Here is a 6242-nt window from a genome sequence, read left to right as displayed (position 1 = left end):
AAGGTGAAAACACACGCCGGTCTGGAGGCAAGTCTCTGTTGTTAATATTCACGGGCCTCGAAGTGTGACGTCAGATTGAACATCTGACGTCACACTATCGGCAATCGTTATCAGGGCCTGTGTGACCGAGCAGTCAGGATGACAAACCGTGTACGCAACTCAGTGTACATTGCTGGTCACACATAGGCTGCGCTTCCTGGTGTGTAGTCATAGTCTACCCGCAGGTCACTAATTTCCTTTGTGATTTATCTGCAGAGTATGCATCGTGTTTCGTACGTGACCTCTGTGTCAAAAGGGCTTCTGGAATTCGGTAATTTTCAGCCTTTTCTGAAAAAAGTCTCAATCAAAATAATGTACCAGTAAATTGAAATGAAGAGCATATCTGTCGTTATGTATAAAAATCAAATCAGTGCAACTCAAATTCTAAAAAGAGAAATTTGTACGTAAAAAATGACTTCAAAAAAAAAGAAAACAAGTCACAAAAAAAAATGCAAATTTTCCCGTTATGATTGTCGGCAACAGTCCCCAATTAGTATGTATGGATAAATTATTTCATATTCTACCTGGAAATGTTAAAAGCGAGACCGGATCGTACCTAGTTGGATTTACGGTGGAAATCGCTTTATCCTAACTGGACTAGGTACGATCCGGTCTCGCTTTTAAAATTTTCGGGAAGTATATGAAATAATCTATACATTTATACTAATTGGGGACTGTTCCTGACATTCATAACTGGCAATGAGGTCACTAGTATACGTCTATTTCCCCGAGGGACTTTTAGTGACCAGAAGAGCGACCTATTTGGTCTTTTGGTCACTCACAGGTCCGATGGGGAATAGACAAACACTATGTTATCGAATAATGCCAGTCAATATATTATGTGTTTTATAACACAGCTCGGTCTTAAAATGTGAAATAAAAACAGAAATCTGGAAAAGAAAGGAAGTTTTGTAGTTGCTGTTCACGGTTCAAGTCAAGAGAGGGCGCTGTAACCGGGCATTATTTTCAAAGACTAGTGCCCGCTCGGGAACTAGTTACGCGCGTGCGATCACTAGACTATGGACTTTTTTAGTTCATTCCACGTGACCGTGTTTCAGCCAACCAGAATACAGAACAAGCAAGAGGTGTGTTATAATTTGGTATAATGTTGTTCTCGGGAAACGAACAGATTTTTCTTGGCAGTACTACGAGTACAGTTCGAATGGTTCCAAGTCTGTGATTGTGGCTTGAGTCTACCTTCTAGCCAACACAATATTGCCTAAAATAGCGCCCTCTTGCAGATAAACCTCCGGTCCGTCATTGACCTGCGATTAAAGTATACACCCTATGGTGAATAGACCGATCCATTAAGCTCCGCCCATTGCGTATTGACCAATCACAACGCAAAAAAGGTCCCATGCGTGCGCGTATCTTGGCGCGCGTGTGGCAGAGTTGTGCAGAAAGGCATTGGAGAGCCCCACGTGTTCTTGCTCACACGTGCGTCGTGGGCGGAGCCTACTGGATCGGTCTATAAGTCCAAGTGTGGACGGAACACTCTGATTGCTCAGAATCTCCGAGCCCTTCCATAAAAAGCACATTCGAACTTAACTGTTTATGAGGAATTAATCGGGGAAAATAAAAATTAGGCAAAACATTTATTAAGCATCGGTTTTGTTCACTCTCGTGCGTGTTGTTTTCTAGAAAGTACGGGACTATTGGTAAATGATGGGAAAACTCACGGTTGGTTTTCCCTACCATTAAAGGGGCACACCGGCTGAATTGGGCTATTTGGGCTACAAAAAAGACAAAAATATCGATTCAACGGTCTTCCAGGAATGAAGAAGAACAGTCCCTAAAAAAATCATCAAATTTAGCCGTTTTTGAACATTTTAAAACAAAAACGAAGGTCGCGTGACTGTTCGAACCGAAAACTGGTACAAACAATCACGTGACCCTCCGGGCTAGTTTTACTTCCAGCCGTCTAAAATTAACTTACCACACTAAATTTAAATGTTGTTTTTTACAAAATTATTAACGAGTAATTGGCGAAAAAGATCATGTATTCAAATTATCACTACCAAATATAAATAATGGTGAAAAATCGAACGTAAGATTTGCATTCAAAGAGTCCGTGTAACGGAAGCTTGTTATGTCCCCACGGCGTGGAGCAATCGGAACGTAAGCCTTGGGGCATATCACGTACCGCACATGCCGTGTCTCGTGGGGGCTGGAGGTGTGTAAGCCCGGGCGCTTACTCCCAGCTTGCGGGTCTCGCCGTGAGCTTGGGAGGGGTTGGGTGCCAGACATCAAAGTACATGTTTGTCATCGTGGGTTTGTCAGTCGGTACACCTCGTGGCGAATCCGTTATTTCTTATGATTGCAACGTTCCGATATTATGCTCTGTTTTGTTTCATGGCTTCTAATTTCTTTTTGTCAGGAGTTTTCAGGTAATAAAATAAAGATTGATGATGTCAAAACGTAGGTATACCGCATTTTGTTTTTTTGCCAGTGTTATTATGTGAGTATAGCTTAAAAAATGTTTTATGAAGAAGACAAAAAAAGGATAACAAAAAACGGAGCCCCCGATCAAGAAAAGAACAGGTGAATAATATTTTTTTATAAAAGGTTGGAACAAAAATAATGATAAATCAAATTTCCCTCAAAGCATAATTGTTTTTTTAATTCTGGGTGGATGAAGTGTTATTTTTGAGATTGTTGGTTACGTTGCAAGCTATGCATCTTCGCTTACGTTCCTTCAAGTTACGCTATAATATCAAAAGGTACGTTTTCAAGCCCGAGTCAAGCTACGCTTACGTTTACGTAACAAAATACCCAGCTACGCTTACCTTCCAAGATATGCTTACGTTCCAATTGCTATGCTTACATTCCAAGTTTTGCTTGCGTTCCTTCAAGTTATGCTATAATACAAAAGGTAAGCTTTCAATCCTGAGTCAATTGCTACGCTTACGTTCCACTCGCAGCTACGTTTTTGTTCCAAGACAAGCTACCCTGCTACGCTTACGTTCCAAGATATTGTAACGTCGACTTGAGCGGTCTAAAGTCTTCGCTGCAGCTACGTTCGGGCAATGTAACCTTAATTTTAATTGGTCACCCGAAGCACCAGAAGCACTGCCTGTCCCCTCATTACTGGAACGTATGCAAATCCATATTGTTTGAGATGAGAGGGGGTTGGATGGGCGCACCACGACCATTCTCAGGTTCACTGAATGTCGGCACACAAAGATTAGGCATACCTTTCATAAGAGATGAAAGTGCAACAGCTTGGAAGCCCGGCATGTTAGACAGCATGTCGCTGGTTCAACCAGCCAAATTGAATTGAGTGAAGTTGTGGAATCTCATGAATTTAAAGCCCTTTTCACACTATAGTTGTTCCCTGTAAATTCCCGGGAACTTTTGGTCGATCTTTTTAAACTACTAAAGCACTATTCACAGTCTAATATTTCCAAGGGTTTGATCGTAGGTGTGAAACAACCGTGCATATTCCTGGGAAAAGGTACTCCCGGGAGTTATCTTATTGGGATAGTGAGAACGGTTGCTGTGGTTGCGGTGGGGTTAAAAACTTGTTCTGCCGATCGCCTGCGATGCAATTCTATGTAAATTTGAATTTATTTATTTATTTTTGGTGAGCACTTTAACGGCACTCTAACGTTTAGTAAATTATCAAATTATAAATTAGAAAGAAAACTTACTTGGTAACGAGCAACGGAGAGCTGTTGATGTAAAACATTGTGAGAAACGGCTTTCTCTGAAGAAACACAGTTTTTGACAAAGAAGTAAGTTCTCACTAAAATAATAGAATACTTCTGGCCAGAAGCCTTTTATTTATATACTATCTGAAAGCACACTAAATGTACAACAAGCGGGTTTTTTCTTTTAGTATTTTCTGGCAATTCAATGACCAATGGCCAATTCATGAGTCAAAATGTTCACAGGTTTGTTATTTTATGCATATGTTGGGATACACCAAGTGAGAATACTGGTCTTTGAGAAGTACCAAACGTATTCAGTGCCTTTAACTATTTAGGGTAGACTTCTTTAGACCACCCCCATCTTTTATGCCTTGGGGATTTTTTTTATTATTGTTTATTACATGTATGTCTTCATGTTTGTCTCGCGAGTAATGCATACCCCAAATGCACCCCTAACCCTACTTAATAAGTATGTAAGGGGGCTGAATGCATATTCCGATTTTCTCAGATAAGTCAAGGGCTGTTTAAGAAGCAAAACTCGGATGTAAAATCCCCTAGAAATTTAATATTTGAAGTCATTTCTCCGAGAAAACAAAGCAATGGCTACTATGTTTGAGAGGTATACACGATACGGAGACACACATACGTTGGTACTCACTGAAACTGGGACAAACATTTTTATACCCTTTAAAGGGGCACACCGGCTCACCGTTTACGCAATTTAGGGGTGTAGAATCATATATAATGTTTTTATAGATGGTTGCTGTTAAAAAAAACCATCATCAAAATGCCGCGTAACTAGCAAAAAATGATTTAAAAAAAACAATGCGGTAAAAGGCCAGCGTAAACGTGTTTCCAGCCGTTGCAACTGTAAATTAATCTCCGTGACATTGTCGTAAAACGTTGTGAGTAGACTGGTGCTTTGTTTATAGCAACGTTTTACAATGACGCAGCATAAGGATCCAGTCTATCCATGTATTATAAACAACCAGAATTAAAGGAACACGTTGCCTTGGATCGGTCGAGTTGGTCTTTGAAAAGTGTATGTAACCGTTTGTTATAGAATGCATATGATTAGAAAGATACTTTAAAAGTAGAATATAATGATCCACACAAGTATCACTCGAAATTGCGTGGTTTTCCTTTTACCTCGTCGACTTACCCGGTCGGCCGTTTATGGGAGTCAAATTTTGACTCCCATATATGGCTGACCGTGTTAGTTCGCAGAGTAACATGAAACCACGCAATTTCGAAGCAAAGGGCGTGTTCCTTTAATAAACTGCGCCAATAAAGTATCTAAACACTTACAAATGGTCAGATTTACCGGAACCTGAAATAGTATACAAAAATTTAATTGTTCGTTTCTGTTCACCGTTAATTTCTGCACGTTTTGACACATCTTGTGTTGCGCTACGATGTTGTTTGGTGGATTTATGGACACTTGAGTGGCTTAAGGTCGAATTTCAAAAGTTGCAAAAGCCCCTATTCACCCCAATTACAAAATCTCCGTGACATTGTCGCAAAACGTTGTGAGTAGACTGGTGCTTTGTTTATAGCAACGTTTTACAATGACGCAGCATAAGGATCCAGTCTATCCATGTATTATAAACAACCAGAATTAAAGGAACACGTTGCCTTGGATCGGTCGAGTTGGTCTTTGAAAAGTGTATGTAACCGTTTGTTATAGAATGCATATGATTAGAAAGATACTTTAAAAGTAGAATATAATGATCCACACAAGTATCACTCGAAATTGCGTGGTTTTCCTTTTACCTCGTCGACTAACCCGGTCGGCCGTTTATGGGAGTCAAATTTTGACTCCCATAAATGGCTGACCGTGTTAGTTCGCAGAGTAACATGAAACCACGCAATTTCGAAGCAAAGGGCGTGTTCCTTTAATAAACTGCGCCAATAAAGTATCTAAACACTTACAAATGGTCAGATTTACCGGAACCTGAAATAGTATACAAAAATTTAATTGTTCGTTTCTGTTCACCGTTAATTTCTGCACGTTTTGACACATCTTGTGTTGCGCTACGATGTTGTTTGGTGGATTTATGGACACTTGAGTGGCTTAAGGTCGAATTTCAAAAGTTGCAAAAGCCCCTATTCACCCCAATTCCAAAAGTTAGCTCACATAAGCATCACACTCAGACAAAATCAAGACAAAAGACACAAACTCGTTTCGTTTACATGAACATGAAATTAATTGCCGTATCTTTAACTCTAAAACTGCTGTTATCCTGTCCTCCATTCTTGTTGTGTCCTCCATCATTGTCCTGAACGGCAAGGAGTCGTCTTCTCATACTCTCAATGAAACCTCGATCTGTCCCTGGTTAATCCCCTGCCATTTCCTGATCAGGATGCGTTGCAAACCCCTCGAGAGTGGTGTCAGGCTTTATGGCTTTGTTCACTTTCTTCTTCTGCTGCAGAAGTCACCCTCGGACGACCAGTCCTTGGCAGGTCGTCCACATTTCCCTGAGCTTGGTAGCGATTCCACCATTTACTGACCGTCGCTGGTGACGTTTTCACCTGATGAGCTGCAGCTCGCAT

Source organism: Asterias rubens, chromosome 10 (assembly GCF_902459465.1).
Source record: "Asterias rubens chromosome 10, eAstRub1.3, whole genome shotgun sequence".
Classification (NCBI taxonomy): Eukaryota; Metazoa; Echinodermata; class Asteroidea; order Forcipulatida; family Asteriidae; genus Asterias; species Asterias rubens.
Note: the sequence above shows the minus strand (reverse complement) of the source record.